Source organism: Engraulis encrasicolus, chromosome 23 (genome assembly GCF_034702125.1).
Source record: "Engraulis encrasicolus isolate BLACKSEA-1 chromosome 23, IST_EnEncr_1.0, whole genome shotgun sequence".
In the NCBI taxonomy this organism is placed as follows: domain Eukaryota; kingdom Metazoa; phylum Chordata; class Actinopteri; order Clupeiformes; family Engraulidae; genus Engraulis; species Engraulis encrasicolus.
The window spans coordinates 719864-729207 of record NC_085879.1 but is presented as its reverse complement, the minus strand read 5'-3'; positions in this window follow the sequence as shown (position 1 = coordinate 729207).

Here is a 9344-nt window from a genome sequence, read left to right as displayed (position 1 = left end):
ATGTCTGTGTGCATTTGGTTTCATGTATCATGATGGTACAATTCAGATCAATTCAGAGATTGAGATATTCTTTCACAGGGTGTGTTACTGTCATTTTGACACACAAAGAAGGCTTTCTTGCCATCTTGGCAGAAGCACTTTTTTGCAGAGTTCTCATGACATTGATCTAAACAAATGGCAAAAAAAATAGCCAGGGAAGAGAAAAGCAATATTTATCCAGGTGACTACTTTGCCCTTTTCATGACTGTGATATTTATGATCAACACCTTATATAATATCCTCCATACTATCTGCATTGGCCTTTTTCTCAATATGTCGGTATAACGCTGTATAAATCTTTGTTACATTTTTGCAGTGTCATAATGTCAAGAAGTTCAATATCAAAACACAGTTGTTTACAAACATGACAAGACTGCGGAAAATTCTGTGCCCTGTCGTCATTTAACTATTTAAAAGAATCATATGTAAAGATGATACATTGAACGGGGAAAAAATGTAATTGTGTATGGTGTGATGCCATTCACCATACCATCACATAGGATCTTTTGTGGAATTAAACACTAAATATCATCTATTTTAATTGCAATCCATTTATCAGACACCTGCAAGAGAACACACCAATTAGACACATTATGACACGTACACCACACTCATGTGGAGTGCTTGAGGCTATAGTCTATAGCCCTGTAACTCTGAATGGTGTGTCAATCATACACCATGCTTTTAAAATTTTCATTACACATACACATTAGTATGCGCTGCCACTCTCATGAGACTTTTCTCCCCTCGTGGAGTGGCTATGTAAAAGGATATAAGCAAGTCGGGATAATTTGGTAAACATCTCCACAAGTTTTTCCCTCTCCTTTGATGAAAAAAAATCAATCAATACTCCACTGCAGTAAATATCACTGGAATTGGTCAAATTAAGTTCATTTCATCTGACACATTTGTACTAAATTTGCTGTTTCCGAGTCAATTTTTCCCCCTTGCCATGAGTCCTCCAGGGCACTGGTATCTCATCCTGTCATGGCCCACCACTGAGGAATTGCAGCTGTTAGGTAACTGCGCCACCCCCCATGCATGATGTGTGGTCTGCTGCTGTACTGTATGTGCACGGTGGGTTTGGTGCTAGCCTACGTGCTGTACATTGGCATGATTATTTTATACATATGTGACTCATCCCGCGCTTTCTGGTCATGTTCATGCATGGCAGAGTACAGATGAGCTCTTATTTATTTATTTGATATTTTTTTCATGGGGGTTTTTAGAGCCAAGCAATGTGGGCTCCTCGCACTGACCTGTTTCCCGAGCCCACGGATGTTGGCTATTTCTGATCCCGCAGCTGAGAGTGTCTTTAAAGCCGGAGTAATTGTGTATGTGTTACTGCCCCCACAAAGGATCACACAGCCTTTTGAGAGACTCGTTTTGTGTTCTCTCTTCTCTGTCTCTGTCTCTCTGTCTCTCTGTCTCTCTCTCTCTCTCTCTCTCTCTCTCTCTCTCTCTCTCTCTCTATACGTACATGTACAATATGTGTGCGTGAATATTGTGTGTGCGTGCATGTGTGCAAGCATGCATGTACTGTATGTGTGTGCGCATTTGTGTGTATGTGGGTCTGTGTGTGTATGTCTCTTTCTCCTTTGCTTTTTAATAAACTTGAATGGATTGAGTGAGTACCTAAAAATGAGCTTTTAAGAATCTACCCCCCTCCCCCGCTTCTTTCAGCCGCTGCATTAAATCACTAGACGTGTTCAAGATAGCTCTTTGACAAACTTGTCGATGCAGAATGCCAAAAAAATATTTAATGCAAAGGTACCGCATGCATCAAGTATGCATCCTATTATTCAAATATTTTATCGCTTTATGTGTGCATACAGAACAGCAGCTAAAAAGCCACTACATTCATGCACTCTTCTCAGTATTTTTTTTTCATATCGAATAGATTGTCTTGGCACCAAGACCATTAGAGTGTCATATATCCAATACAGCGTTTGTGTCAAAATTCTCAGGAGTGTGAAATGAAAAAGGGGGGCTTGTATCAGCCCGATTGAAGGGGGTTTGTTGTAGTAATACGAGAAAGGCGCCTGCACGGGTCCAGGGCCACTGACAGCTTTGTCAGGGCCCGGGACAAAATCATCTGAACACCCCTCTCAATTAATTCAACGAAACGGGGTCCCAATTCTGTGCCTCCCCCTATCCCTGGGCCCGGGACAACTGACCCCTATGTAAACCACTACCCCCTGTTGGCTGGCCTGGGGTCTCTCGGTCTACTGGAACAAGAGAGAGGAGCCAGCACTCTATATTGTGAGCGTTCAATTTTCCAGTATAGGCCAACCGTGTTTTCTCTCTCTTCCTGCTCTCTCTCTCTCTTTGCGCGCTCTCTCTCTATTTCTCTATCTCTATTTCTCTATCTCTCTCTCTCTCTCTCAGACTACCCGTGCACTTGCGTAAGTAATAAATAATTCCACATTCTTCTCATGGAAGCGCACACTGTTTCAGATGACTGGCCTCTACCGAGCCCTCAGCCCAGCCTGAACAATTGCCCCAAGTGCTTTTTATAACGCGTTACATAAGTAAATACTATGCGCTTCCATCTGAAGTGCCGTGTGCACATTATATTTAAAAGACACGCTTTATGCAAAACGCCCTTTGGTTTTTTATGAAGTGGAAGTATTTTTGTGTACCCACTGCGAATGTACAGCAAAGTTGGAAATGCCTGTTTAGTAACACATAGGATATTGCAATAGGCCATAGTAGTAATTTCCATAGGATGTCATCGCTAAAATGCTGCGCCTTACCCCAAGGGCCCCAAATCCGCATACATATCCAACATGCCAGCATTTCAAACATACCTTTGTCTATAAGGGGGAACAGATGAGAGGATTAGAGTGATTGCAAAGGGCACTTGGCCTGTTCTGTCAAGATGGGCTCATCGAGATAAGCACTGGGTGCACAAAACTGGTAGAAGAATCTGTGCAACACAACCTTTAAGATCGGGTGCAGCTTCTATGCACATTTAACTTTTAACAACAACTTTTAACCTTAACAACCCTCTGTTTTATTTCATTATGTTACAGTTATTCTGTCAGGTTTCAAAAGGTTAACATAGACCAGGCCCAAGGCTAAACCTTAACAGGTCAGGAGTTCCCAACCGTTTCCAACCTTTGGCCTAATAAACAATAAAACTCAAATAAATGGTCAACAACAACACATACACAGGATTCGAATATGATTTTGATTTTTAGAAATTGATTTCAAGGCCCACCTCGGAGAACCTTCATGCCCGGCCAACAGTGTGAGATTAAAGGCAAGGCAAGGCATGTTTATTTGTACAGCGCATTTCATACATATAGAAATGTAAAAAACGTGAAAAAGAGAAAGAAAACGTTAAAAATAAGAAACAATGAATATTAAAATATTAAAATAAGACATTAAATATTTGGAATCAAGATTCACTGCTATAGGGCACTACTGTAGTGAGTTGTAATGGCATGGGAGCTCAGCTCGACAGGTAACTCATATGGAAACTACACCAGCTATGAGGGGATCATCAAAGGGGCCGCCTGAGACCAGAGGCAGACTTTACATTCGGCAAAACTAGGCAATTGCCAAAGTCCCCTCAGGGGGCCCCCAACTGCCTCAACACTCACGATAAACACACAGGCCTGATCTTAATTTTTTCACTTATGTGAAGATATATGCGAAATGAGATCAAATACTAAAGATATATGCGAGACAAAGGACTTTTGAGGGGCTCATGTTTATATTTCGTCTAGGGCCCAAATATGGCTAGATCCGCCCCTACCTGAGACCCAGACTCAGACCGACACCCTCCTTCCCCTGGAAAGGGTTGGGGTATGCAGGCTCCTTGATCCAGGCCAGACAGCCCAACACAGCCCATCATGGACGGGCCCTGCTGTTGAATCACATCACATGCCCCTTCGTGCCACTGTACAGCTGCCCCAGCAGAGCAGAGTAGAGCAGAGCTCAGCCAGGCCTGAACAGAGCAGAGGGGGTGTTACAGTGTGTGTGTGTGTGTGTGTGTGTGTGTGTGTGTGTGTGTGTGTGTGTGTGTGTGTGTGTGTGTGTGTGTGTGTGTGTGTGTGTGTGTGTGTGTGTGTGTGTGTGTGTGTGTGTGTGAGAGAGCGTACATTGTACAGTATGTGAGTATGTGAGTGTGTGTTCCCTGTGTGTTTTGGGTGGAGGGAGGAGTGGGTGTAGCGTGTCTGGGGACAGTGTGGCCTTGCCACCCCCTGCTGGAACAGGCAGACCCCTCAGCAGAAGGGGAGGGGGTGGGGGTGGGGGTCAGGGGGTGCAGTTGGGCACGAGGGATGGGGTGGAGGGCAGGCCACTCTCTACAGTGTCTCCTCTGTGAACAACTAGGAGCGCTGTCCTCAGCTCGTTGCCCCGCTCTGGCTGCGCACCGCACTGTTTGTGTGCACTGAGCTGAGAGCAATCGAGACACAGAATGTTCGTGTTGTGCTTTGTGTGTGTGTGTGTGTGTGTGTGTGTGTGTGTGTGTGTGTGTGTGTGTGTGTGTGTGTGTGTGTGTGTGTGTGTGTGTGTGTGTGTGTGTGTGTGTGCGTGCGGGTGTTGGGAGGGGGGTGTAAAATAGAAATGGCGTGAGGGACAGAACAGACGTGACGGAAAATAGAGTAAAAGGTGTGTGTGTGTGTGTGTGTGTGTGTGTGTGTGTGTGTGTGTGTGTGTGTGTGTGTGTGTGTGTGTGTGTGTGTGTGTGTGTGTGTGTGTGTGTGTGTGTGTGTGTGTGTGTGTGTGTGTGTGTCTGTCTGTGAGTGTGTGTGTTCTTGTGTGTCTGTGTGTGTCTGTGTGAGAAGAGAAGAGAAGAGAAGAGAAGAGAAGAGAAGAGAAGAGAAGAGAAGAGAAGAGAAGAGAAGAGAAGAGAAGAGAAGAGAAGAGAAGAGAAGAGAAGAGAAGAGAAGAGAAGAGAAGAGAAGAGATGAGATGGCAGAAATAGCGTGAGAGACAGAAATAAAGTACGATAGGTCAAAAGGTGTGCATGTGTGAGGGGGGTGGGTAATGATTGTGTGAATAGTTGTCTATGTGTGTGTTCATGTAGTACAAATTTGTGGATGCATGAGGGAACACAAACTAGCTTCTCTTTCTGTCTCTGTCTGTGCCTCCATCTCTGTCTCTCTAGTTCACTTCACACACACAATGACAAAAAATAGACAGAGACAGAGGGTGTGTGTCTGCATCTGTGAGTGGTGGGATGCGTCCAGTGTTTTGCGTCCAGGAGAAAGCGTAGTGATAAATGGCCAAGCCAAAAAAGAAAAAAAGAAACATAGCATTCAAAATCATTATGCCATAACAGAGTTTGCTTTTTTCACTACGAAGCCATCTAGGGGGTTGGATTCCAGCTGCTCCGGCTGCTGCTTACATTAACACATAACACAACTTTATTTACATGGCACCACTCATAAACCGAGACAAAGATGAGGCCAATTGGGCCTAACTAAGAGATGCACAGCAGGACTTAAACAGTGCAAATCTCTGGTAAGATTAAATATGAAGTTAAGAACAGCTGCATCGTTAAAGTTAAAAGCATTGATAAGTGTATCGTTTTTTTAAACTGTGAAGGAGAGGCAGGTAGTTAAGACGAGGTGGAGTAATTAAAATTGTTTTGGGGAGAGCCATATTTTTTTGTCTTCAAAAAGTCGTTTTCAAAAGATACTTGTCCTTGCATGAAGCATGAAACAGTTTGGACGTCTCTCACTTCTGTCTGGGGCATTTGTTTAAAGATAATCTGAAAAGTGCAACAGTTCATCACAACTTAATGAATAGGAGCTCAGGAAAAAGACATGCAGCACAAAGTTAAAAATCCAAAAACCTGGCTGATGTTGCTAAAAAAAGTGTTTGTTTATGTCCTCATTTGGCAGAGTCATTAAGGATGCTTGAAAATAAATCCACTCATCAACTTCCAATGCATGCCTCTCCTAAATAGGAGAGAGAGAGAGAGAGAGAGAGAGAGAGAGAGAGAGAGAGAGAGAGAGAGAGAGAGAGAGAGAGAGAGAGAGAGAGAGAGAGAGAGAGAGAGAGAGAGAGAGATTATCTAAAGAATTTAGCTGCCTGGATTTTCAAACATGATGCACCATTTTTCAGGTCTTTTGTAATAACTTCTGCAAACACTGCAGGCACTGAACAACCTCATCACTGTGAGCATTTTTGCGCTTTGTTTTCTCCTGGCCTTAAAACAATCAGTGTGTCCCACCAGAGGACACATTCCTTGCATTGTTTTCATTCACAAAGTTATGGGAATGTGGGCATAAAGAGGCAAATCAATCACGCATGCCAGATAAGTTTGTTGTTTTTCCCCTTATATTGGCAGAAAAAAAAGCCCTGCAGACTTCCTTCAGTGACCTTGGTGACAAAAAGAAAGCCGACCTTAAAAATGCAGAACTGACACCATGCCAGGGGTGCACAGGAATACAGTACATCTGAATGCTTTTGTGGCACCCTTAGTTGGGTGTATTAAATTCTGTCTAGTTGTTTGGGTAGATGGGAAGGAAAAGAGAAAACGCTGATGCATACAAGGTCAGGTCAAAGACAGTGCTTTCAACTCTGTACGCTTTACAGTGACGTGGAGGACCCCGGCAGCAGCGTCCAAACACTCCTGGGAAATGCACTTTACTTGTTGTGGCAGTACAAACAGTCCTCAACCTGCTGTCTGAAGCCACCTCAGTGAACAGGTGAGGCTTACGTAAACATCCCTATTGAAGACAGCTTGCTCTGAATGGGGGCCTTTGTATACAGGAAGGTAGAGAATGCGCGCACATCAGTGGTACAGGTGCTGGACAAAATAGAGTAACTGAAATAAATGATAGAGCCTTTGTATACAGTCAGATAATTTCACCTCACTATTTAAATACTCCTGGTACAAAAACCTTCTTAATCAGTGGGAAAATTGCCAACAAATGACAAATGCCCACTATAGTAGCTTCACCTAAGGCTCCATTTTCTGAATGTGTGGTTGCGATTGTGGGAGACTCACATTACATAACATTCAGCTCAACAGTTAGGGATTTTGTGGAAAATGGTTGAGAAGTTTTCATAAGAAATAAACCGTACTGCAGATGAGCTGGTCTTTATCCCAGCTGGCAGAGTCTGCTGTTGCTGTTAGCCTCTAAATAGACATTTGGCTAACCCACCAAATTAACATATTTATGTACTCAGCAAGAGTACTCAGAGCACTTCATTATTTTTCCAATCCCCTCATAGTCACCTTATTTCCACACACGTTGACACCAGTTGGTGGGGGCAGCAATGCAAAGGCATCAACAGTAGAAGTGAGGCAGCTTACAGTATGCGTCTTGCTCAAGGGCACCTTGACCTTGTGAGGAGCCATAAGGGAGTCACCTTCTGGCTAATTTACTCCCTGAGGCACTATCATCCATTATCTTATGGTTATGAATAGGTCTCCCCTGGTCTGGGCTTTAAGCGCCCTGGTAATTTCATTTGATTCTTCCGGTCCTGACTCCTGACGGCTTCATTTGGCTCGAGTTTGACTGTTTTCTGCCGAGCTGTTTTGTTTTTTTGTTTTGTTTTCATTGTTGTTTTCTTCTCTCTCTCTTACCTTTGCAGAGCCAAAGTAATGAGACAAAACTCCAATGAAGGAAATAATTGCCTTGGAGATGAGTAATTCCAAGTGAATGAAGTTACTGCGCCATAATATGTTATTGTTGGCAGCAACCATGTGGCAAAATTCAATTAACAAGTATCATCTCAAAATACCTAAGACAAGCAGGGCCGCTGACAGCTTTTGCTGGGCCCAGGACAAAGTCATCTGAAAGGGCCCCCCATCCAATATATATAATGTAATGAAAACCTAATTTTGGGCCCCTGTCTCGCTGGGCCGGGGACAACTGACCCCTTTGTCCCCCCTGTCGGCTTCCCTGAAGACAAGTAAAAGACAAAACTTAAGCACAAGTTGTTTTCTTCCCTTTGATGACCATTAACCATTCTTGAAAATTAACCATTAAGAAATTAAGATGACCATTCACACCTTAACATGTAAAGCAGAGAAGAAGAAGAAGAAGAAGAAGAAGAAGAAGAAGAAGAAGAAGAAGAAGAAGAAGAAGAAGAAGAAGAAGAAGAAGAAGAAGAAGAAGAAGAAGAAGAAGAAGAAGAAGAAGAAGAAAAGAGATGGGCTGCCCTGTGGGTGGTTTTTTGAAAGTGCGCTACTCAGCCAAATGCCTTTGAACTTTAACGTGCATGGCTATTGCAACCCAAGAGTGGCTGTGGTAGTGATGGTGGATGGTGGAGGGGCTGGGTAAGGGTGCCGGTTAGTCAATACTAGATAGAAGCAAGTACATTGTACACTTCAGTGCTAATCCATCACCCTAGAGAGTTGAGTTTAGCACCCCTCTAGTTGGTCCTACTCTCTGAGTAACTTCCAAACTGTGTGGATCCACAGAACATGACTGGTAATGCACTCTTGGGCTGGTACTGGGCACTACTACTACACCCACAAAGGCCTTGGAAATGGATCCTCCAGAAAAAATAATGGCCTTGGGCTGCCTTGCCTTTCCTTCAGAATACAGCAAGAAGAAACAAACCCATGCATTTTATGAAGTGAATAATAAAATCCCGGAAACTGCTGCGTTAACCAAACAGATGAGACAAATTACAAAAGCAATAGGGATGCTACTTAATGTTCCTCAATCCCATTTCTCATTCTTTCCTATACTTTTTTCCATGATGTGAATGCGCCAAAGACGAACCGCTAAGAAATGGGGCTAAGGGATAGAAATGGGATTGAGTCTTAATGCTGCACTCGGGTAAAAAAAAAAATATGTATCTCATTTCATATAAGCAGATGCCATGTTGAATGACCCATATATACATTGCACACATATTTAACTGGATATGATGGTATATTATGCCCTATAGCCTCCCTTCCTTATCTATCTACTCTCCTTGCAAATGACTTTCTTAACCACCATCCCATTTATGATGCATAAACGTATGCGCTCAGCATCCAATATTGCAATGGCACCTTCATTCTTTAAGAAAGCACTATCAGGAATAATTTTTAGATGGAGTCTCCAGCAACAACCAGAGGACGCTGCATTATTTAGAAAATCAGCCATGGCCATATTTCATTCATTGGCGGGTATTTTTAGCCACATGCTAAGTAAGTCCCCACATGCGAGGTTAATTAGGTCGTTATTGAGTTAAAATGTAAAAACGTGCCCTGGCTAGTGCGCAGGCGTTTACAGTAAGCCCGTCAACTTAATGTGCCATGTGCACACGTGAACATAACAGCTGGTGAAAAATGTGTGGCGGAAAAAAGTCTTTGTTTACTGCTCATTTGCATATGCCCATTC